Source organism: Sceloporus undulatus, chromosome 6 (genome assembly GCF_019175285.1).
Source record: "Sceloporus undulatus isolate JIND9_A2432 ecotype Alabama chromosome 6, SceUnd_v1.1, whole genome shotgun sequence".
Classification (NCBI taxonomy): domain Eukaryota; kingdom Metazoa; phylum Chordata; class Lepidosauria; order Squamata; family Phrynosomatidae; genus Sceloporus; species Sceloporus undulatus.
The window spans coordinates 9,806,316-9,832,406 of NC_056527.1; the positions used below are offsets into that span (position 1 = coordinate 9,806,316).

At 40.0% G+C, this 26,091-nt stretch overlaps 1 protein-coding gene and 1 long non-coding RNA gene across 2 annotated transcripts in view; one reads left to right on the plus strand and one right to left on the minus strand.

Annotated features, from left to right (window-relative positions):
* Positions 1–26,091, minus strand: part of PRKAG2 (protein kinase AMP-activated non-catalytic subunit gamma 2) — a 242,729-nt gene that overhangs the window by 117,517 nt on the left and 99,121 nt on the right.
* On the plus strand, positions 14,150–25,234 carry LOC121935664. The gene is made up of 5 exons (XR_006104832.1): positions 14,150–14,416; positions 14,565–14,675; positions 18,021–18,212; positions 19,775–19,909; positions 24,772–25,234. It is a non-coding gene; the product is annotated as an uncharacterized LOC121935664 (long non-coding RNA).

Below are 26,091 nucleotides of genomic sequence, written 5' to 3' on the forward strand. Positions count from 1 at the left end.
CACTTTAATTGTCATGGCTCAATGCAATGGAATTCTGGGAACTGTCATTTGTTGTGGCACCAGAGCTCTCTGGCAAAGAAAGCTAAATATCTCACAAAATTGCAACTCCCAGAATTCCACAGCACTGAGCCATGTCAGCTAAAGTGGTATCAACCTGGATTATTCCTGCAGTGCAGACGCAGTCTTGTTCCACTTCTTTGTTTCTTGGCTCCAGTGGAGTTTCCTTCCCTTGCTGGCACCGCATAGTGGCATAACTAGGGACACATCCATATGCCCAACCTATATACTGCTCTTCCTATCTTTAAGCACAATGGCATTGTTTGATTTCTTATGCAAGTAGGCTTTCTGCACTTACTTGATTTCTTGGGATGCTTTACTTAGGAGATTTGGGAGCCTCGGCTTTCTTGCATGTGCCGCTCTAAAATCAATCACCTTTCATGTACCATAGGCCCTTTTGATTTCTTTCTCTTGAGTTCAAGGTGATTTATTTTTAGCAGCAAGACTTGGGTCAGAGAAGTGTTGCTATAGTGACAGCTAGCAGATACAAACCCTGGGCTCTGCTGCAATTCCTCGATGGAGTAAATGAATTCAAGCAGAAAATGTCTAAGAAAGAAAGGGATTCAAGAACATCGTAAATTATCCCTGGCTGCCAGCTGGATGGGTGCATTCCACTAAGACAGAAGCCAGTTTTCACAGATCAGGGAGCACACACATGTCTGGGTTGTACCATTGCAGACTGTAGGTAGGCATTCATGTATTTGCACCTCCATACCAAATAAACAGGAAACAAAAGCAATAGAATTCCCTGCAGCTAGACATCAGGGTGTCAAGGCTGGGCTATGGGCACCAATCTATGAGAAGGAAGGCTCCAGGGGTTGGAGGATTGTGAGAGGACAATTGGGGATCACCAGGGTGCAAGAATGAGAAGCAAGCAGAAGCCTCAGGAACCAAGAGAGCCAATAAGACTTGGGGCCTGAACAGACAGGCCAAAATAAAGCTGTTTCAGGTGACTTTGGAGGTATGCTGTTTAAATGACACACGCATCTTAAGAGGCCAGAAGCTGCACCAAAGCTGTGCTCCAGTCCTTAGGACTGCAGCATGGCTTTGGCGTGGCTTCCAGCCTCTTAGGACACATGTATCATTTAAACAGCATATCTCTAAAGTAACCCGAAGCAGCTTTATTTTGGCCTGTCTGTTCAGGTCCATTGCTACTCAAGAAAGGCTCAACTGGAAAAGGAAACCATTTATGCTCTTTCTCACTCAGGGGGGTCAAATTGCCCTGCTAGATGCTGAGAAACTACATCATGAAATTCAAGTGGCCACCACTCAGAGCCAGCATCTCCTAATACAAGGAGAAAGGTCTTCCCCAGCCTCCCCCAACTTGATGGTCTCTAAATGTGTTGGACTGTAACTCCCAACATTCCCAGCCAGCATAGTGACTTTTGGTTAAAGTTGGCAATAGAGTTGTGCTGGAGGAGCTAGAGATTCCTAGAGATAACATATTAATAAAATCCATGAATAATCAAAGCCACAAAAGTCAAAGCCGTGAATGTGGAGGGACAAGTGTATATGACTCTTGGAAGTCTCTGCCAAAGGATTTTTCACATTTATCCAATATTCTGCTTCTTATCGGAATCTACTAGGAGGTCACAAGTTCAGATACCGAATCTGCAACTTCCTACATTTCCAAAGGTAGGGAAAAAGTCCTGTGACCTTTGATTGTACTGAACTTGAAACCACAAAAAAACACACAAATAAACCAGTGAGTGAGATCTTCCACCTCAGAGCTATATGTGGACTTCAGGACTCCATGCTCCAGAGCAACTCTGTAAGAGGATAAAGTTTCCAAAGGAATCATTATACTTTTAAGTCCATGACCTTTTCCTCAAGTCAGAATAAGGCCCTATGTCCTTTCCACGGCAAACAGAAAGTGAAGAGTGAAGCAAAATCCATGCAAACTTCTTTAATCTTCATAAGTGATTTTGGTCATAAATCCCAGTGCTTTTCTTATTTTTTTATTTAAAAGATGTGTGGTTGATCTTTCTACGACATTAATGTTCAAAGCAGTACAAAATGGTACGAAACTTGATGTATTTTTTCTGTACACAACTAAAGTTTTTGAAATTTCTGAAAAATCTGTTTCTAAAATACTGTAATATTTTTGTATATGGAATAGCCAGAGATAAACAACCTGCAAAACAGGACAGGCCCCCTGTGTCTTTAATAATGTGTAATACTTGATATATGGAACTCTTGGAAAGCTCCACCTGCTGACACTTCCTTTTCTACAAACGGTGCAGAAGCTTCTTTGCATTTGGTTGCCCAGACATGATGGAGATGCAAATGACGAAATTTAACGATTCCTGAAATGTTTGTTTCATTTTAACAATAATGCTGGCTGTTCAAATATAGTCTTCCCATGACTTGGCCATGAAAAGCTGTTCCAAACTTGATATAGCAGAATGTCTGCCACTTGCTACTGTAACTGTACACTGTCACAGAATTTCTGGGCAGGTTTGGCCGAAATTCTATAATCAGTGCTATGCCTAGCAGTGCAATTTTCTGGGAACCCAGGTTTATGCCCATTGTCCAGGGCTTTCTTTGGGCAATAACAACCTAAATTAAGAACGAAGGATGAGGCAGGCATTTTGCTGTTCTAGAAATACATTTGACTTTCAAAACATCTTTGGAGGACAGTAACATCATACTCTGAGCTTCATATACGTAGTAAGGGGGAGGTGAAAGAGGGAAAAGGAAGGAAATCCTGGAAGCAAATCCAAGGGAAAAGCAGGTTTTCCATAGAAAGCTGCAATCTACCAAATCTTTACCTTTAAAATTGCAAGCAGCTTTTCCAAAGCCTTCAAGCATCCAAATCCCAGAGTTGTCTGCGACACAAAATTAATTGGCATTGATTGACCACTAGTGCTCATTTTCTGAAATGGTTATCAACTCAGCAGGCGATGGTTAATGAACTATGGACTCATGGATAATGATGCCTTACTAAGCATCTGTTTCAGTGAAAATCTATAAACATAACCATGGGTGTGGGGAGGCTTGATAACCCAGAATGATGGCACTGATTATGACCAACCTCTTCAGACACATCCCCATCTCTCAAAGTACCTGGGCTTTCTGCAGAACAGAGTTCTGGTCATGAATGTCCCAAGAAACTACAGGCGAACTTCTCAGAGAAGAAGGAAAGACACCCCCCCCCAAAAAAAACCCTCCAAAAGCAAAATGCTTCAGAACCCAAACAGTAGCAGGACTGCATGAAAATAACAAAGGCAATCCAAAATCTATGCTGAAAAAAGATGGATTCTGAAAGGTATAAAATGCAGGAATTGTTTCTCCAATTCAATTAAAATTTCATAGTCCAAAGGAGTGGCAATTAGAGCATGAGAAACTAGTCCTTTCTGGATATAGCTCCCACAATTGCCCATTTACAACAGAAAGTACCTCTTCTGAGACAAGGCGTTATTCAGGGTACAGAAGACTCACTGCTTTTAGAGATTTCTCTAGTCATTGGCCACATATATCATTACTGTTAGTACTTTTTTCCTCCATCATAATGAGCTCAGGCTCTTGTGCCTTATCATTTTACCAAGGTTATTCTCACAGCAACACTATGAGGTAGGCTGGGCAGACAGGAAAGGACTAAGCTCATCCAAGATGCTTCATGTTGAGGGGGGATTTGCACCTGGATCTCCACAGTGTTAGTATGAAAGTCATTGGTTCTCTTTCACACATATGTGAAGCCATATGAACTAGAAACTTGTTCCATTCCCAAAATTAATGTGCAGAATATTGAATTCTGATTCAGAACTAAATTCTTCAGATTAAAGGACTTCTGAATCAAGGTTAAGACAGAGCTGTGAATACTCTTTAGAAAATCAAAAAACATAAACCAGCTAAAATTAAAGAAGGGGAAAGCTAAACATATGGAAGTTGAATTTTGTACATAGAAAGTAGCTCTGCAGACGATACTGAAGCTATACCTCCTGCTTCTAGAAGTCCTGCTCATCCCCCAACCACCTTCTGAGGTTTCATCAGGCATGCTTTGAAGATTATCTCTACAGAAATAAGAGCTAGAAACTGGCTCTATATCAAACCGTACTCATGCATGGTGCTGCAATCGCAGTTGCATCAACTAGAAGACTTGATGTGTATGATCTTTCTCGCTTGTGGTAGTCACACCTGGATGCAATTAGTCAATCTGGGCTGATCTTGGCACATGTCCAGTTAGGGCAGGCAGCAGGAGTTTCACCTGACCTTTTGAGCCCAGGGTAGCAAAGGAGAAGTCAGATTGAATTGTCCAAAAAAGCACCATTAGCACAGGCTCCAAAGATTGGGTTGAAAGTCCCCTGGAGGGCCTTGGGCCAACACTGGAGTCATTAGCTAGGCATCTACATGAGCAGGTGCGTCTTTTTACACTTGCTGTGAGGTTGAACAAGATGTTCCACAGATGTTTTCACAGCTGCAATGCTTAATGTAGGGACTTCCCCCAGCCAGGCCTAATTCATAAGATGAGACCTTCTATCACTCTCATATCCTTCGTAAGTGTCATTCAACCTATCCCTGAGCGTTGTTTAAAGGGCAGAGATAATATTCTTTTCTTGCTTAGGAGGATGATGATGATGATACTCTCTTGAGGAAAGCAAGAAGGAGATGACCTCCTTACAAAACACACTTACAAACCACACACTGCTTACCTGGATGCCAGAAAATTATTCTAACTACATTTATTGAATATTTCAGATATTAAAACTTTCTTATATATTACTTATTGATTACATTCCCCTAGACCTTTCTGTTTGCCATACTGTTCTATTTTTGGTTTAGGCCAACACCTCTTTGTTTTGACTCCTTACAAAACAACCAACTGTAGAGTACTTTTAATGTAAGAAATTGCAGCTCATCTAATTCAACATAAGACTCTTAACATTTCCAAACTAAGCAGTGTACAAAATCAGTACTGCGAGAAAACACAACAAAACAGTAAGAAACATACGCAGTGTAACACAATGACCAGTAACAATACATAACTGAAATGTCAACTCTGGGAAAGCTTGAATTATTATTGAATTAAGTTTTAAAAATTCATTGAAAGACCATTATTGTTGGCACATGCCTTACATCCACAGGCAGAGATTTCCATAAAGATGGTGATACTATGCTAAAATTGCTGCTTTCAGTAGTTGCAAGATGAACCTTCAGAGCATTTAGTGTTTATCTGGAAATGACTGCTGTGACATGATCAGGATATAAGATATCAAACAACCTTTCATGTAAACTGGACTCAAGTCTTTTAGGGCTTTAAATACTAACAGCAAAATCTTAATTTTGGCCCAGCAACAAACTGGCACTTGCAAAATGTCTTGAGTCCAAGGCTGGAAAAGAAATCTGTTTGGTTGACATTTCCTTCTGAAAGTACAAATTTCACACCTCCTGAGACTTGCAAAAGGCAAAGTACATTTTGTCTCAGAAATTCATACATTTCTGAGGCTTGTAATATATTCTGGCAAAGAGTGGGAAATGTGTGGGGGGGAAAAGAAAAAAAATGGAAAAAAATACACATACAAAAATGCACACAAATTTCCATGAAAGTTGGAGGGGGGGGAGTCGCAAAACCTGAAACAGAACTGGGATAGGATGCACATATCAATGGAATGGAACAAATATGAAACTGGCAGATTTTCACATCTCTGTATGTGACACTCACCCCATCTATTTTTACTTGTGGAGTGTCACAATAATTTACATGCTGTTATCTCCCACACAAGCAAAATTATGTTCAAAATTCTGCAACATAGATTCCATTCATACATAGTGAAATTCCAGAGGTGCAAGTAGGATTCAGGAAAGGAAGAGGCACTAGGGACCACATTACAAACATACAATGGCTAATGGAGCATACCAAGGGATTCCAGAAAAAATCAGCTTGTGCTTTAGAGACTACAGCAAAGCATTTGACTGAATAGATCACGAAACACTATAGAAAGTTCTTAAAATCACGGCAATACCACTACATCTGACAGTCCTGATGAAAATCTGTACTTAGGGCAAAAGGCAACTGTAAGAGCAGAACATGGAGGGGAAAAATGGTTCTCAATTGGTAAAGGGGTCAGGCAAGGATATATCCTATCAACCTTCTTGTTCAACCTGTATGCAGAAAAAATCATATGAAGAGCAGCATTAGAAGAAAAAGCAGTGAAGATAGGAAGAAGAAATATCAACAATTGAAGATATGTGGAAGACACCATACGGATTACAGAAAACATAGACTTCAAAGAATGATTAAAGAAGGTAGAAGAAAGTGCAAAAGCAGGCTTACTGCAGAATATAAAGAAAACAAAAATAATGACTACAGACGATCTACATAAATCCAACCTAGACAATAAGGAAATCAAAATAATAAAAGACTTCCCCTACTTTGGATCAAACAGCCAAGAGATAAGAAGAAGACTAGAAATGGGAAGAACAGCAATGAAAGAACTAGTGCCACTATATTTTGCTCTGGTCAGGCCCCACCTGGAATATTGTGTCCAATTTAAAAAGGATGTGGAGAAACTGGAGCATGTCCAAAGGAGAGTGACTAAAATGGTGACGGGTCTGGAAGCCATGCCCTATGAGGAATGACTTAGGGAGCTGGGGATGTTTAGCCTGGAGAAGAGAAGGTTAAGAGGTGATATGATAGTGCTGTTTAAATATTTGAAGGGATGTCATATTGAGGAGGGAGCAAGCTTGTTTTCTGCTGCTCCAGAGACTAGGACCCAGAACAATGGATGCAAGTTACAAGAAAAGAGATTCCAGCTCAACATTAGGAGGAACTTCCTGACATTAAGGGCTGTCCGACAGTGGAACACACTCCCTTGGAATGTAGTGGAATCTCCCTCCTTGGAGGTCTTTAAACAGAGGCTGGATGGCCATCTGTCGGGGATGCTTTGATTTGGATTTCCGGCATGGCAGGAAGTTGGACTGGATGGCCCTGCGGTCTCTTCCAACTCTATTATTCTATGATTCTAACTAGACAAGATCCTAAACAGTTAAAATTGTCCAATCCATTGTATTCCCCATTACCATAGGAGGGTTGAATAGTGAAGAAAGTGGATAAGAAGAAAAACAATTAATTTGAGATGTGGTGCTGGAAAGGAATGCTTAGGATACCATGGACAGGCAAAAAGACAAATGGGTTCTAGAAGAGATCAAGTCTGAAATCTCCCTGGAAGCTGAGATTATTAAACTGAGGCTGTCGTCCTTTGGCCACATCAAGAGAAGGCATGACTCATAAGTACAGACAATAATGCTAGGAAAGGTAGAAGGCAGGAGAAAGATAGAAAGACCGCACACTAGATGGATAAGAGTCAGTTAGGGAGGTCACAGGTCTGAATTTGCAGGACCTAAGCAGAGATAAGGGGTCTTATAAACGTTTCATCCACAAGGTTGACTCAAGGGCAGTTAACAACAACATAAGGCCTACCAAGACACTGTTCCTGTATTTGAGAGGTTAAAAGGAGTGCTGGATCAGTACACTTTTAGACATACCAGGTGACAGTAAAACCTGAGAGGCCTGGCTGCACACCACTGGAACTGAGCTTGTGTCCCAGAATGTCTTCTGAAAGGCACAAGGGCTTGCACAGAACTGCAGGAGATCATTACAAGATGAGTCGAAGGCTAGTAGTATCACACACTGGGAGCTGCCATACGTGAACAATATGATGAGTCGAAGGCTAGTAGCATCACACACTGGGAGCTACCATACGTGAACACTATGAGGAGCAGAAACTCATAACCAGAATGTTCTGGCCTGGTTCTTTTTCCCTTCATCTTGAACAATAGTCTTGGGCTGTTTTTCATATGCGACACTATTGTGTCACACATCAGAGTATATCATTAAGGTGTCATTCTGTGTCAAGAAGAGCTTTCTGGCCAGGTGTGAGCATCTTTATTCAAAATTTGCTCCCATGTGCATTGTTTCAATATTTTTTGCTGCTTTTCATTGTTGTGATGACATATTTGGAGTTCTTACTGTCTGAATCAATGTATTATGTTAATGATAAAAAGTGTCCTGAATTAAGGGCAGTAAATTATGTAAATTATGTAAATTATTGCATTAAAATGTTTTTTTCCCCCCCAAAGTAACTGGTGACCACTGGTTCAATGGCAATGAAGATCATTACAGGTTTTTAAATCATGGATAGCTATATGTATAACTGCACATAAAACCATCTGGAAGGTGTGAAAAGCAGTCTGGAATTGGCAAAGGAGAAAAACGCTGAAAATTCTTGATTGCTTAATCCTTTCTTTTGATTTGGAAAGGGCTTGAAGGCACTGAACATTTAATCAGCATGATTTATCTAGGAATTCAGTCATTTTACAGTCTTTAGCTGCAAGGCTTTTGGACCAAACAATATGAGACCTTAAGAATGTAGTTCAGCCTGTGAGTTCAGGGACTTCCAATACCACCACCCTGAACTTGGGAGTAATTTATTGCCTATCTGTACAGACACTACCAGTAAGACATTAGTTTTGGAAAGGGAGAAATAACATTATTTTTTGCAAAACAACACCATGATTGTTAACATCATGACTTTTCTGTGTAATTAATGAAGATACCCTGCGTACTGATTACTCATAAAGTGTCCTCTCTTTGGGGGTTTTTGGGACCTTTTCATTTTAAGCTTTTTAAAAAAATACTTAAGAAAGTAACATAAAAGTAATGCATGTATAAAACATATGTACAGCGACACGTAATGAATAATGTCAGAATAATTTATTATTGTTGCAGTTAATTTTTTCACCTGTCTCTTCCCATGGACCAAGGTGGGGAACAACAACAGATCAACACACAACAGATAAAATCTGTCAAAAATATAGCATCAATTAAAAGCACATAAATCAATTAAAACACATAACATCAATTTAAAAGAACAAATAAGCGCAGCATACATCAGAACAATCAATCCACAGATTAAAATTAATAATTTAAAATTTAAAAATCACATGAATAGGCCTGTCGGATGAGATTGGTATTTAATGCTCCTATGAATTCAGACAGTGTATTCCACTGTCAAACTCTTCCAGCAGGTTGCTGGATTGTCATTGAGTAATTTATTATACTTAGCATTTTGTACCTAGTATTTTGTATGAGTAATTGATGGTTTCACTGTAGCCACATGGTGTTGTTGTAAAATACAATGTTAGTATCATGTTCAAGTGGTAGTTTCATTTGTTGGGATGATGGCCTGTTACAGACTGCCAAAATAAAGCTGCTTCGGGTCTCTTTGGAGATATGCTATTTTAAATGATGCATGGGTCCTAAGAGTCCGGAGGTCGCACCAAAGCCACACTCCATTCCTAAGCACTGGAGTGCAGCTTTGGTGCAGCTTCCGGATTCTTAGGACCCATGCATCATTTAAATAGCATATCTCCAAAAAGACCCGAAGCAGCTTTATTTTGGCAGTCTGTAACAGGCCATATAGTACTTACGGATAGCTAGTACTTTTGTACCTTGTGAGTTTCTCCCTTCCAATTTTAGCATCAATATGAAAGAAACCAGCTCTGAGCATGTGCAGAGTACTATCTCTTCATTTTTGCAAAATCACAAGTAGCCCTCAGCTGAGCTAACTGGAATTAAAAAGATTGTATGTACAGCGCTGTGTAAATTTACAGCGCTTCATAAATAATAATAATAATAATAATAATAATGGTATAAGAGAGTCGAGGTGAACCGTCAGTTTGAAGACCATGCCATCAGGAAATCATTAATAAACGTTTGGAAGAAAGTAAAACAAACATTCTATAATCAAGTGCCTACTTGGTTGTCACCCCAGGAGGCTTGGAACATAACTCTTCCCTTAGAATCCACCACTCCTCTAAAATACTGTATAAAGAGTTAATTAAATGGCAGAACAACAGACCTTTATTGAAATCTAGCATGGAGTTGGCTGAGGAAGGTATTAATTGCCCATGGTTCCCTTATTTGCAGTTAAAGGAAAAGTTCTTGGTGGATGGAAAACAATATGGGTTTATGATCAAAAATAATGAATTGGATGAAATTATTTTTAAACCAGAGAAAGGTATGATTTCTAAATTATATAAACTATTTCTTTTTAGAGAGATGGAACAAGAAACTATTAAGGAATGCACAATAAAATGGGCAAGAAACATAGGTCACACTATAAATTTAAATGCATGGGAAAGAGTATGGGGAAGAGATCTTAAAATAACTCTGTCTATGGACATGAAGGAGAATTTATACAAGATGGTGCATCGCTGGTATTTAACCCCATGTAAACTGGCAAGAATCAACAAAGGAAAGGAAGGAAGATGCTGGAAATGTATGGCTAATCAAGGAACATTTTATCATATGTGGTGGCTATGTCCCAAAGCAAAAATATTTTGGAGGAAAATACATATGATAATTTTAAAAGTGCTTAAAAGACAAATAAAATTTGAACCTGAATTATTTCTTTTGAATATGGTGGAAAGTAAAGAGGACAGGAAACACTTAAAATTTATCCTCTATTTAGTAACAGCAGCAAGGATGGTTTACGCGCAGAAATGGAAAGATAAAGAAGTTCCTTCCTTAGATGAGTGGCTTATGAAAAGTCTGGAAATGTTAGAATTGGATAAACTTACAATGTATTTAAGAGGGAAATGGATAGACGACTCTGAGGATGATTGGACCCGGCTTAAAGAATTCTGTAACAAAATTTGGATATAAGATCTTGTATTAGTAGCCCTTTGGATCTCTCAGAAAGAATATATGAAAAAACAGCTGTAGGCTTTAAATAACAACAAAATTTTATTTATATATGCGACCTTTCTTGTATACTAAGTATGATCTATTATATGTTCCAACTATAAACAACAACTCCAAGTATTGTAGTAAGAGATGTAAGAGGTATGATATAACATACCTGTAACAAATCACAAACCAATATTAACCAAAAGTCGGTAACGACCACCAGTAGTAAGAATACAATTATAATATTGCTCGAGATACAAGTCAAGCAAAAAATAATAATAATAACTGTTTAAGGGTGGGAGGGAGGGAAGGGAAAGGGTAAGGTGATTTGGGATGTAATAAAAAATATTTAAAAAATTGAATAATAATAATAATAATAATAATAAGAAGAAGAAGAAGAAGAAGAAGTCAAACTGAGATTGCAAGAATTCTAGTCAGACACCCTTTATTTTAAAAAACAAATCACTGCTTGTCTTCATTAACTATTGCTACAATACCACAAATGTTAAAAGTCACTGAAATGCTGAGTGATGGACAACAAAGCAATAATCTAAAAATCAATGGAGGGTACCATTCATTTATGATCCAGTTACAAAACGTATTGCGGCATCATCTAAAGAATTCAGGTTAAATTACAAAAATTGGTGATTGTTGCTGTTGTTTGCCTTCAAGTTGTGCTGATTTATGGCGAAGCTATGTCAAACTTATCATAGGGTTTTCTTGGCAAGATTTGTTCAGAGGAGGTTTGCCATTGCCATCCCTTGAGGCGGAGAGCATGTGACTTGCCCAAGGTCACCCAATGGGTTTCATGGCCGAGCTGGGAATCGGATCCTGGTCTCCAGAGTCATAGCCTAACACTCACACCAAGATGGCTCTATTACAAGGCACTCAGGACTTTTCACAGACAGACTGGTAAGAGGCAAAATTGCTAAAACATGGCAGAGTAACAGTTAAAGAACACTGAAATATGTGAAGCTTTTCCCACAGGGAACAGATAATTTACAGAGCATCCTGAAACCTTTTGGGCATGATGGTGCCGACTAGAAAGGTACCCATCTTGTAAGTATGATATGATAACTCTAAAAAGGAAAGTGAGACAAACTCTGGTTCATGCCATTATCACCCCCAGATGTCCTAAAAGAACCCTACAGCAAGGGATCAGTACGCTTTCCAAGCTTTCCTCTTTCTTCCCCATTCTTTTTTCCATTCATGCCTTTTTTATTAGAGTGCAAGAGTGCGCACAGGGGTTGTCTTACATTTTAATCTTTGTGTGGTACTTATAAAACAGAGAAGAGGAGGCATTATATCAAGATTATGTTGAGAATGAACATAGGAGTGTGGATCTATCTCACTATTACAGTTATCCTGTTGCTGTGTTCACTGATGTAGCTGCACAAACCAAAAAACAAAACCAGATCCATAAACAATAAAACCAAAAGTAGGATGAAATGGAATGTAACAGCAGCTCTAGACACCATTTCCAATTATTTTGCTAGAAAACACCACAAACTTGGAACTATTACTAAGGAAGGTAAAAGAAAAAAGTGCAAAGGCAGGCTTAATGCTGAACATAAATAAAACAGAAATAATGATCATGGAGGAACTACATAAATTCAGCCCAGACAATGAGAAAACTGAAACAGTTTAAGAGTTCCCATACCTTGGGAATATTAATCAGAACAGAGACTGTTGTCAAGAAATCAGAAGGAGGCTAGGAATGGAAAGGGCAGCCATGAAAGAACTAGACAAGCTCCTAAAGCGTAAAGATATACAACTAAGCACTATAGTTAGAATCGTCCAAGTCACTGTATTCCCCAACACCATGTATGGATGCGAGAGCTGCACAGTGACGGATCAGACATGGGGAAATTTTACTCATTTGAGATGTGGTGCTGGAGAAGAGTACTGAGGATACATTGGACAGTCAAAAACACAAAGAGATGGGTCTTTGAGCACATCAAGACCGAATGCTCCCTGGAAGCCAAGATGACTAAACTGAAGCTGTCGTACTTTGGCCACATCATGAGAAAGTACAACTCATTAGAAAACACAATGATGCTAGGCAGTAAAAAAAAGAGGAAGTCCACATGCCGGATAGATACACTCAGTTAGGGAAGCCATGGGCATGAATCTGCAATACTTAGGCAGAGGGGTCTTGGAGAGGTCTCATCCACAGGGTTGCCATAAGTTGAGGTTAACTCAAGGCTAGTTAACAACAACCATTCCATTACATTCTACAGTTTTCTTACTGAACCTGTAATGGGGTTTTGGGTTTATGTATTTTTGGCTGAGATGCCTCCATTCTGTTATTGTTAGTGGCCCTGCAATAGTTGTACACATTTCTAAGACCAGGATATATGCAACAAAGCCATTCAGTAAACTAGACAATTCATTGCTACGATATGCTTCCATCAGCTCCACATCAAAACACTGAGCCATCACACTACTCTTGAACTTCTCATACAGCCCTAATTTAAGGAGAAAGGTGGTTATACCATACTCTGCCTTGGCTTTTAATGAATTTAAAAAAGGTACTTGGGAAATGTCCTTGTTCTTTGCCTGCCCATGCATCTTAGCTGATATTGATTAAGTCAGCTAAACTGATATTGATTTTCAAAAGGCTAAGAGACCATTATTCAACACTCCTAAATGAAATGCTACAAAGCAAATTTGGGATGGATTTTTTTTTCCGATAGAAAAAAGAAGGAGAGAGACAGGTGAGAGAGAATTGTTTTCAGTGCACTGCAGAAAGACACTTAAAGTTGTATGTTATATGCACTTACCGGGAAGAAAGCCTCAATGAATTCAATTTGACTTGAATTTGAGCAGACATACTGCCTGGGAAATCTTATACATCCACTTTTAACAGCCACCCACAACCCATCAGCTACTAAAACCACAATCCATCAATCTGCTCATCACTTCCCAACTTCTTCCCCAGCATGAAATGATCCCAGTTTTTAAGGTGCAAGGCAGAACTTGCCTACCTAGAAGGCCATGGGGTTCAGATTTACGCCTCTCAGAGCTCCTGCCTTGATCCTTTCGTTTCTTGCTTCCTCTGAGACTGCCAAATCGCTTCATGGGCTACAACAGGCGTAAGCTCCAGCAGCCGTCACTCATACCCCTGTATCCGAAAGCAAATGCACTCCACAGGTGGAGTGGAGGGCAGGGGGAAAGACGCCAACTCAACTTGTCAACACAGAGTGGTGGAGGGAAAATGAGCAAATAACTCCAAGAAGAAGGGAAAAAACAGTCATGAACAAGCTATCAAGCTTTCCAATAACAAGAGTTGAAGGTCTGATTCAGACCTTTGAGCCCACAGAAGTTTGTGCCTTACAAACAGAAAATTGTGGCAAGAACAGGCTGTGAATAAAACATTCCTAATACTCAGTAATATGCTACTCAGCCAACATCTGTTGATATCAGGAGCAGCTGAACACTCCGTCCACCTCTCAACAGCAGCGCTTATATTCTAGAGGAGAAAAAAAGAAAGGAAGAAAGAAAGAAAAAGGAAAAAGGATGGTAGTAGCAGCAGCTTGTTCCACAGTCAAAGCAGAATCTTTCAACAAGCTGATCAGCTTCGGCAGAAAAGGGCTGTGGCTGGATGATACGCTGCCTTGATTTAAATAAAACACTGAATGGGCAAAGTGAGCACGAGATCCCTTGAAGGTAACTGCCATGTGCACTTTGGCGTGATGTCCCTTTAAAAAAGACTGTAAAAGGAAACCACCCCCGAGCAGACAATTCCTGGCACCAATTGGCCAGAGCAACATTCCCATTATGACATCACACAACTATTTTGATTCATGTCTCCTAGGTCTTTAGTGCTGCTTGCTGACAACCTAAGAGATGCCAAACCCCTCCAGGACTAAGCAGCGAGCCATTTAATGAAGAGTGAGATGTTGCCAGTTTCATGGCAAGCAAGCAGGTAGGTAGCTCCATTCTTAGAAACCAGGAGGTGAGGAGAAGCACCCTGGAATCTTCTGCTCTCTCTACATGTACATGCAAAAATACTCTGGCAAGTGCACAGTTGCATCTTCCCGCACAGGCCATTAAAGATCTCACAGGACAAAACATTAGGCGTTAGTAGACTTTAGCCTTGTGGGTTCCGCTTAAATTTTCCAGCAGAATGCTCATCAACCAGGATTTTGACAGTTTAATTATGGCAGGAAAAGAGTAATTATCATGCTGATCCTTTTAAACAACTAAGAGTCAGAAATCTTTGCAAATCAAGAAAAGATCTTGAAGTGAGCAGCTATTTGCCTGTGCAAAATGACATCTCCTAGACCCCATTCCTTCAGACTTCCAGCTGTTGCCCTTAGAGATTAATGCCTTGCTTGCTTCTGATCCTTTTGATAGAAGTCTCTGCAAGCTTACCTGTGCCTATCTTGAACAGGTCCAGCTCTTTCATATGGCTACAGGCATACTGGACCCCAGAGCCCTAGCCTTCCCTCCACTACATCTCACTTTCCAATAACCCCATTTACATATTTGCATACAATGTGGAGTTGGGACTCAAAGCTGAGATTTGTACCAGGAACCCATGAAACCTAATGACCATGCTGCAGTGCATATGCATACAACTGTCAGACATGGAGACTATGCAAGGGGTTCACATCAAGGCAGTCCTGCTCTTGGTTAAAGATGACCACAGAGTTTCACTGGATGACCTAAATATTCCTTGAGAGAACATATTTATAAACTCAGTGAATAATCAAAGCCACAAAAGTCAAAGCCACAAATGTGGAGGGATGAGTGATAATGTCCTGGGAATGAGATGTGTTGAGTTTTGGAGAAACTCAGCATACGTATTTAGGGCCAGACTCTTACATCAGTCACTGTAGCTATCTAGTATCTCTTCCTCCATTAGCTACTATTTTTAGAAAGAGGGGATATTGCAATGTAATGACATTGCTTCATATGTTCTGCCATACTAGAGGGATGATTCAAGACATTTTGCTGCTCGAGATGAAAGATGGCACTTTCCATTCTGTGTACAGAAGAAACTTGCTTTGACATAATTGAGAACTTAACTACTCAGTTTGAGGACAGCAGAATGCCCAACAAGGTACAGGGCACGATGCCTGGTTTACAAACCTCTCCGTCTTCCTGCACCTGCCCCCAACATCTGCTAAGGGAGCCACCTCACTCTCTTAAATCATAGGGTTGTACTAAATCTACTAAATAATACCTGCACTAATGTTATAAACTTGGGGAGGAGATGAAGGGCTATTGTTTTTGGTGGCGGCTATGCAGTGGTTGCAACAACATGTTATTGCAGCCAAGCTCTCTCCCACAGAGGAGCCTTAAAAATGCTTACCTGTGATTAGATTGTTGCCAGGATAAGTAAAGAGCAACAGGAAAGATAGTATTTGAGAGTGAGAGAGAGAGAGGAGACAGTTGGCTCTCGTCTTCAGACATTTAAATGCATGTTTTGACTACATATTAGAGGCTCTGGTAATCTATGCTGGTTTACCAAGGAACTAATTAGCCAGATAATATTGTGGGGATTTTATACCTCTTCCCAACCTGTCACATTCTAGATATGCTGACTACAAATCACATCACACCCAGCCAACAAATAACCATTTAAGGGGAAAGCTAGATCAACAATTTATTTTCACTCATTCATAATAAGGAATTGGAGTTTATCTCCATTTATTATTTTCTGAGGGGAAAGTAAAAAAGCATGGGTAAAATATATTTAAAATTGGCTGTAGTACCCATCGTTTGGGGAATCATTAACTATACTAATGATTGTATGCAAAGGGATCATGTAACACCTTTGAGTAACTGTGTTTTTGTAAGTAAACCAAGCCTATGAAAATTTATGATACAACTTCTTTCACACAGTTAGTCTCAAAGATATTATAAGATCCCTTTGCATTTTGATATTCCAGACTAACACAGCTATGTCTCAGAACTCTAGTCATATTAATGACTGTTAAGTTTCAATGACTCTGGAGGATGTGTGCCTATCTCTTTGGGTGCTCCAACGTACCACATGCTACACATCAGTTGCCCCTGAGACTTCTCAACTGCCTACCAAACACACTACTCTATATGTAGGGCTTCTGGAAAGCAAATTTCATGCATCCTCTACAGCCTATAAGACCAACCCAAATGTATCCTCCATCCAACCACTTTCACATGATACAGTAACAAATAAACATGAACTTAAATTAATTTAAATATATAAGTCATAAGCAAAAGGCTATGTAGCATTAGCATAAAAATCTAGATGTTAACCGCTAAGCACTTGTATTTGAACAAAATTATTATTTTCAATGGCCTGCAAAAGATACATGACTGAGAGGCTGAACGAGAAGGGAGAGGTAAAGAAAAGGGAGTCCAAGGCCCGTTACAGACGGGCATAAAGTATGGACTGGGTCCGTATTAGGGTTAGAAAGGGGTGTCCCTTCCGGATGCCTCTAACCCTAATACGGACCGAGTCCGTACAAAATGGCGGTGCCTGTTCCACACGGGGGCCACCATCTTTACGTAGTGGGTGTGCTGCGTCCGCATGTTGTGCGGCGCATATGACGCTGCGAGTGCACCATTGGTGCCTTGCGGCGTCATATCCGCGCAGTGGAAAGAAGCACCATTTTGGGGCTTCTTTTTGCTCTGTGAGGGAGCTGCGCGGTTTGGCTGCTGCGGCTCCCTCGCGCAGCAACCGGCAGCGGCGTGAAACTGCCCATTTCAGGCGGTCTATAACACACCCAAGTGTACTTAATTGACTCTTTTTCACACTCTTGGCTTCAATTTTTCAAGAAAGCCCATTCTCATCTTTCTGTGCTCCAGTGACACCTAAGAAAGATTCCATACAGTTCTACAAAAAAATAAAATAGAACTTCTTTGGTTCTCAGCCTTTTACTTCCATTGGCAGAATTTAAGAATGAAGGACAAAAAGAGTGGAGCAAGTCGCGTTTTCAGGCAGAGCAGGTCCATGTCATCTTTGTTAGCCAACATAGGAGAACGCAAAAAAAGGGATTCATTCAAGCATGTCCACCTGAACAGAAATGGGTATCAATCAATGAAAGGTATATTAATGAGCTAGAAAGCCATCAGAGAAGGAGTATCAGAACACAATATGCTGGTTAATTATTTTCTAGGGAACAGAAAGAGCAAAAGAACAGAACTCATAAAACTACAAATCCCAGGAGTCCATACACCGGATCTACAGCACATAAAGTAGTGTCAAACTGCATTATTTCTACAGTGCAAATGCACCCTCAGTTTACTGTGTGTATGATGTTTTTCATTTCCTATACAGAGAATCCTATGAGCATTCACTTGAAGTCTGACTTGGTGAAGCCCGCAAATAGGGCTGCCTACTCAATGAAAACCAGACCATGTTTCTTGAAATCAGTGGATATATTTGGAAGCAGGACTAGCCTCAGTATGCTTATCTGTAAAAGGGGAACATTGTGGGATCACCTGTGTAGGATTTTTTTTTAAAAAGAGGGTAAGTAAACTACAAAGGAAAGTGACTTATATGGTAGTTCGAACCATATACACTAGTAATCACACAGAACTCAGGGTGAATGAATTCAATACCTATATGTCAGTTTCTTTGTGGTTTAGATTAGGGTCAGGAACGTTTTAACACCAAAGGACTATGAAGCCGTAGAAACCTGGGCCAGGGCTGTATGTTCCCATGTCTCTATGAATAATTAAATAAAAACACAGCATAGTCTAATCTCATAAGCAGAGAAGGAAGGATAAAGCCTAATGCTGTACATTTATTAACTCAAAGTGGTTAAAAGGTTTGAAACAATAATACTTCAGGGGCCATGAGAAATAAACTGAAATAGCTAGGATCAGCAAAAACAGAGACTAAGAGGATAGCGATGAATTGTTCCTTCTAACAGGATTAGAAAGGTGATGGGCGTGGTGTTGGGTCATTTTGATTTTCCACTCCACTGTCACTAAAGTTCATGATTATGGGGAAGGTGGCCCAGGGGTCATTCAGAATTGTTTTGGCAGGGTGTCCAGAAAATAGTTTGGCAGCTGGAAAGCTGTGCATTTGCTATGAATCTGGGTATGGTTCCCAAGGGCAGTGAGGACCCAAACAATCTTGCATGAGTCTTGCTAGGAGAGAGGCAAAAGATTGGGACTTTTATAAAACTCCCATTAGACCCATCTCTACAGACTATTTCCTTATTCCCTAGAAGCTGATTTGAAAACAGGTGGATCACAGAACCATGATGCTAAAAGGGTTCCCAGAGGTTGTGAAAACTTAATTCCTATCATAAAGGGTGCAATTCTGTGAGCTGGGGAAAAAGCCCCATAAAACCCATAAGGATTTACTCATAAGCAAGCACACGTGGATTTTACTACTTAAATTTTAGAGATCCTGAAATGGAAGCCATCAGTTAGAAAAAGAAAAAAGAAAAAGAACAAAGGTAAATCTATTGTCTGGAAAGGAATTCAATAACAGCAAAAACAGCTGCTCTGAGATACTATTCAGAATGAGATGGCAGCATTCTGGAATTTCCTATTTGAAAGGAAGGGTGCCACTTTTTAAAGCTCCCTGGTAGAAAGTTTCCAGCATGTAAAAATTAGAATGCCAGGATCAAGAAGAAAATTACAGTAAGGCTGCAAATCTATGCAAGCTCATATAAGAATTTGAAAAGAGCTCTGTTGAATTAGAACAAAACTTGGGGGGGGGGTATACTTTTGGGCTATAATTCCCAGATTTTCCCAGCAGGCATAACCATGCTGGTAGCCGTACTGGTTGTAGTTAATCTCAGAGATGTAGTCCAAACCAGTAATTTTACCCGGTTGAGGTCATCTGTGTGACCTATCTAGATGTCTCTGAGAAACAAAAACTAGGTATTGGATAAAAGCACCAAGTTTTCTTTTAAAAAAAAACTTAAACCCAAATATGTTTCTCAAATCAGTTGAATCATCAGAAATGTATTTTCCCCATAAAACAATTAGAATTTTCAAAGATACATAAAATTTGTGCATCAGGATGTAAAAATATTGGATGAAGGCAGCACATTTCCCTCCCTTAATTTCCAGGAACAGAACATGGCTGGTTGTTACCTTCATGGCTTAGGTCCAAACTATCAGAAAGACCCATACCAACCTGCAAGGGTCCTAAGATCTACAGGGAAAGGCTTCTTCTCCGTCCTGCCACCATCACAGACTCACTTGGTAAGTGCAATCCTATGCATTCAGAAGCACGTTCTATAGTGTTCAACAGGCTGAAGATAGTGTAGGACTGCATCCTTAAATTCTACTGAATTCAATGACTTTTACTTCCGAGTAGACACATCTAGCATTAAGCTGGACTTCACTGTCTCTTGTGCTAATTTAACATACACATGAGTGTTTTGTGGGTTTCCCCCCTTTTTTTAAATGAGGGCATTCAAACTATGACCCCCTTTCCATAGGAGTTTGAAGCAGTACAGTCAAATCACTACTGTCCTCATATTGCTTCAACAGCAGACTGATTCAGATCCCCTGAAAGGAGAACTGTAGCTTCTGTTCTCAGAGTTTTACATCCTGCGTCTTAATAGCAGACTTGGGTTTTGAGGCTGCCAATTATTTAATCATAGTGTGACTCAAATGAATAATCTCATAAATATTATTGTCAGTGGGATTACTCATTCATCATCAGTAAAGTATATACTTTGGTGCACATAACCCAATGAATCCCATGCCCTGCACACCACATGCCACACAGCTCTCCTTCCCACCAGTTAGTTTCCCTCTATTTCTATCAGTAGTTGTGCCAGAAGATTGCAGTGCAACTTAAAGGAGCTTTATCAGGCAAAGGGAACCAAATCTATGATCGTTTTCAGAAATACTGGGGGCACTGAGCACTAAAATCCGACATTAACTCACACAGAAAGTGAAAATCCTGAAAGTAAAAAGCACCTGATTTTGTCCTCTTTCTGTGTGGGATAATGTCAGATTAATGCTCAATACCCCTGATGTGTCTGAAAATGATCCTGCTTTTGCAGGATTTGTCCACTTCTGTGTGGGTTAATTTCAGATCAATGCTCAATGCGTCTGAAAACGATCCTGCTTTTGTGGATTTAAATCCTGTTTCTACATGGGATTTGGGCAATTCCCTCCCATGTGATAAACTCCGGGCCATATCCATATCACCATTTCAACAGAAGCCAAGGCACACTGCCTACCTTTCTCATGTACTAGTTAACGCATGACAGGGAACATGGAACTGGTCCTTGGAAAAGCAACATAGTTTTTCATACTCAGGGCAGAACATTCTGGCATTATCCCCATCGGCCTCTAGGATAAGCAATAACCAAATGCCTCACATATTAACACTGCACATGCTAAGACTGCATCTTGATGTAACTATATCTAATCCCAGAAAAAGTGCCACATGTGCTTTCTCTCCCCATTCCTCAGCTTTAGGATATCGGAAAAAAGACCAAATTAAGGTGTTCAGGACCCTCCTTTGAATAACAGAAACTTAGAGTTTGAAGAGGCCACAAGGGCCATCTCATCCATCCCTGCCATGAAGGAATACACAACTACAGCACTCCTGAAAGATGCCCATCCAACCTCTATTTAAAGATCTCCAAACAAAGAGAGTCTATACCCGCCCTGACAGTCTCTTCCACTGACAAACAGTTTCTGCAGTCAAGGTGACGCCAGACAGAAAGGGAACAAAGATATTCTTTCAAATGTTTAGGTGGAATCTATTTTCTTGTAATTTAAATCCATTGGTAAGTGTTCTAGGCTCTGGAAAAGCAGAGAACTAACTTCACACTCCATTTACTACATGACATCCCTGTGTGAGCTTTTCTAGGAACAGTAGCATAGAAATTAAATACATTCAGTAAATGAATATATAGCTAATACAAAATATAATAGTAGAATTTTTTTGATGCTTTTAGCTGTGCACATTCAGTGAGATGACTAGTCTGATCCCATGCATTTTTACTCAGTTTCTCAAGTAACACACAAACTACTGAAGCTAACAGCAGATTCAGGAAGTGTTTGAGGAACCAAGCAACCCCTGGAGTACTGACACTCTAACTAGGGAAGGGCTTGGAGTAACTTCGGCAGGGGTTACCATTGATAAACTGGCACTGGCTACAGATTAAGCCATGCTCTGAGGCCTTTCTGTTTACAACAGAATCATTTATTGAAGAGAAGAGGACTTTTTCACTACATTTAGGAAACAAACTTCACCAAGGCCACCCTATATAAACCAGGAAAAAAACTGATTCAGATTGCCTTTCTGCCACTAACTCTTTGATTAGAGTTAATCATTAAATCATTAACGATTATCTTTAGGTTTGCTGGCTACAGATAATGAGACTGTAATCCTATCCATCATATCTGGAGAGGACACCTGAGTGGAGAAGGCCATTTTAGGCAGGCTGCAAATCACTTTTTCATCTCAAACTGCCTCCCACCATCCCTGTTTATTTGCAATATGGGAATAAAGAGACTGATGAGCTTTACAAGGCTGTTGACATAATGTATGTGAAACACTGTGAACACCCTAAAGAATTATGTGAACATTATTATTTGTGTAAATTCAGACTGAATAAAAATCTGGGGAAAGTTATGTTTATATTTAGGTTCTCAGATTTGTAGCTTGTTCCCCTTACCTTTAGAGACCTGGAAAAACTATGTTTTGCAATGCCATTTTACTGACATTATTGTTGTTTTGTATGGTTTTAATTTGGAACTCACTATGAAAGCTGTACTGTAAAGGGAGTGTGACAAGTTCTCAGTCTGATCCTAAATGCCAAGAGGTTTTCAGATGCCCCACATAGTAGGATAGTATAACTGGGGGAGAAGAAGAAGACATTTTTACCAAATAAACTGCTTTTGTTCTCAGATAATGAGAAAAGGTCATGCTAATCATGCCTAGAGGTTGTGGAGGCACTTTGCATTACTGCTAAGGCAGGGCTCTCCTTGTAACTCAAATCTCAACACACAAACAGATGGAAAGAGAAAAGAGAACACTAGCAAGGGATAACAGAGGAAAGGCAAAGGGTTTCAATCATAACAAAACAGGGCAGTTGGCTTCCAGGGCGAAGCAGGTTCCTCTGTTATTTTAACAGTTCAAATAACTGCAGCGGTTTAAGAGCAACAGTTTGTTGGAGCTTTCTGCGTAGTTCAGTTTCCATTCCCCAAACTGCAAGACAAGCAAAGCAGACATAATCGTCTTCAGCTTGATGACCGATGGGTGTTTCCTCTCACTGAGGAGAATTTAAAAACCAAGTGTCCTTTCACACTATGCACTTGTAGTGTTATGATTCTACTCTAATTACCATGGCAAAATTCAATTGAATCCTGCAATTTGCAGTTTAGAAAGGAGTTATTAGGATTCTTAGCCAGAGAGCATCAGTGCCTCACCAAACAATAAACCCCAGGATACCATAAGACATTGTCATGACAGTTAAAGTATTGTAACTATATAGTGTGAATCATGGAATAACAGATTTGGATGTGGCCCCAAGACCATTCATGTCAGTATCACAGCTGCAGCTAAAAAAATGGTAGTTCTATTGGCTGTTTAGATTGTCAAGATAGGCATGAACCACTGTACCAGGATGTGAAAGAAGACACTTTGCCATGCTGGGTCCTTTCAGATGTTTTGGTCTACAAATCCCATCACTTATAACTACTGGATATGTCAGCTGGGCTGATGGGAGATGCTAGGCCAAAATGTCTGGAGGGACCCAGGCTGGGCTAGGAATCATTCACTTGGTTTGGAGTGTTGACCTTAATTTTGCCTTTCCTGGTAGATTCCCCAATAAAAAAGGCTGGAATTGTACAGTTCTGGAATATGTACTACAGGCAGCGGATTTATTGCTGTGGGGTGGTAAATCCATTTGGCCATTCACTTCCACTGTTGGATTGTATGGGTCCTCTCATGGCCACTGAATATTAGGAGTCAAAGGCTTTCATGGCCGGCAACCATAGTTTTTTGTGGGGTTTTCGGGTTATGTGGCCATGTTCTAGATGGCCATGTTCTAGCTCATTTCTAGGCAAACATTCTCTGAAGATGCCAGCCACAGATGCTGGCGAAACGTCAGGAAGAAACTCTTCTAGAACATGGCCACATAGCCCGAAAACCCACAAAAAAACTATCTATTAGGAATTTCCAGCTTCCAGAGTCAAGTATCTGGATGGTTCCTAGACAATCTGATGCCCCCATGGTAACAAATCCATCTGCCTTCCCTGATACTGATGGACAGGGCTTTACCACGGCAACACACCAATTTTCTGCATTAGGATCCACCAAACAGTTGGGTCTAGCGCTTTTTATTTCCCACAATACATTGGAATTTGCATCATTAGCATGTGTTCCTCTGCCACCCCAATTTCAGAGAAAAATCCTGGTTTCTGCACTGAGGTATCATAACTAAATCCTGCGGCCTAAAAATCCAAATGATGTACAACCAACAATTCAAAGCCTGTTAATTAGTTGATTGGTTTTAACACAATCATTTGATGAAACACATTCAAGTTTGTTTTCCCCCTAAAGCTTCTGTGGAAGAGGGAGATAGGTTTTTGGGCTGGATTGCTTCAAACAGTGTACCCATTCATAGGTAGACAGATTTCTTCTACCACCAGCCAAAATGAGATGAGAATAATAGGGGCTGTAGGAACACTTCTGTGCTTCAGATCCCAGGCTATTCTTCTGCCCAGCCTTTCTGAAGCAGGAAGAGAAACTACAGATTCAAACTCAGGGGGCAGGAACTACACCTTTCTGTACTTTTTGAAGGTCATTCAGAGGATGTCTTTCCTTTTCAAGCCCTCCTGCGTCAATACCCCCCATTATCTTTCTACTGAGAAGGCAAAAGGGTAAAAAGCCCCGGGGAGACTGAATTTGATTTTCTTCAAATACTATATTGTACAGAGGGGAATGCTGCCAAACCAATTACTATAACAGAGCCTGGCCGGCCAAAAACAAGAGATCCAACTGAGCCTGTAGTAGGCAATGGGCAGGTATGCTCAGTCACCTACTGTGCCTCAATATTACATTTTTTGAGTATGTGCTTTTCTTCTCCTTTCAGGGTATTCAGAGATGGAACAAGAGCCACAGCAATGGCAAAGAATGCAAGATAGATAAGGAATGTTTTGCTTGGCTTTCTTCTGGGTCACGGAGGCCAGCATGTTTCACCATCCACCAGATCCTCCTCCCTGCACCATTTATTTTAGGCTGTGCAATAAAATTAACCCTTTGTTTAACCAGCCAACAACTTACTTACTTCCTATGGGGCAACTTTCCCAGGGATTCAAGGGATTGCTATAAATTATTACATTCCCTACAGCAACTCACATGTTGCCACTGCTGTTAACTTTGTTATTCAAAGTACTTTCAAATTATATCTGTATGTGCTTCAGATCCCATGCTTTTTTTAACTAAAAAAAAATCTTATGATATCTTCAAGATAAAGACACTTTGTTTGGCATAATTGGTCAATTATGTTTCAATCTACAAAGACTATCCCAAATAAAATTTGTTCCTCTGTAAGATGCTACAAGCCTCCTAGCTGTTGTTGTTATTTCTTTTTAACCTCAAATTTCTTCTCCAAGGGCACTGATGAATAACATAAGAAACAAATGTTCCAGATTTTTCACGAAATTTGCACTAACTTCAGAACAGATTACAGAATTATGTGAAAGCCAGAAGAAAAAGAAAATCAATTTAACTTAGCAGTAGAAGACGTACATTTTAAAAAGCCCAAGAAGGCCCTGTAATTTGTATTTGTTTGCCTAACATCTCAGGAGTAAATGTGTTAGATGAAAAAAGGGACACACTTCTGCTCTTGTGAGAACTCTGTTCTTACATCAGGATCACAACCTGAATCCCTAAGTCTCTCCCACAACTGCATACTGCTGGGGGAAAATCCTGTTTGTATACTCTAAAATAGCCAACAGCACAGTGTTTCTTAGCAGGGAGTCCTTGCTGTTGCTGGGGTGGGTGTGCAATGAGAAAATAGCATATTAGCTTTGCGTGTATGTGGCATTTATATGTAAGGGCACAAGCGCCAAGAGGCATCCAGCCAAGAAGGTGGTGCATGTGTACGAAACTGGAAGAGCAATCATTTTTGCAATGGATACCCATGACAGTTTTGAACGGCACTCCTAAAATCTTTCCCTAAAATTGTGTTGACACAATGGTTCACTGGAATTGGGAGAATGGAAAATGGGGCCTTAGGCCATATCAAAATAACACAAAAGCAGATAAAACACATTATAAAAATTATATAGAAGTTCTATAGAAATTAGAAAAAAGCTAAATATAATAAATCTAAAATATGAATAAAATACCGTACAGATACCATGTGAATGCCATACAATTTAAGTACAAAACCCATAAATGAAACAAA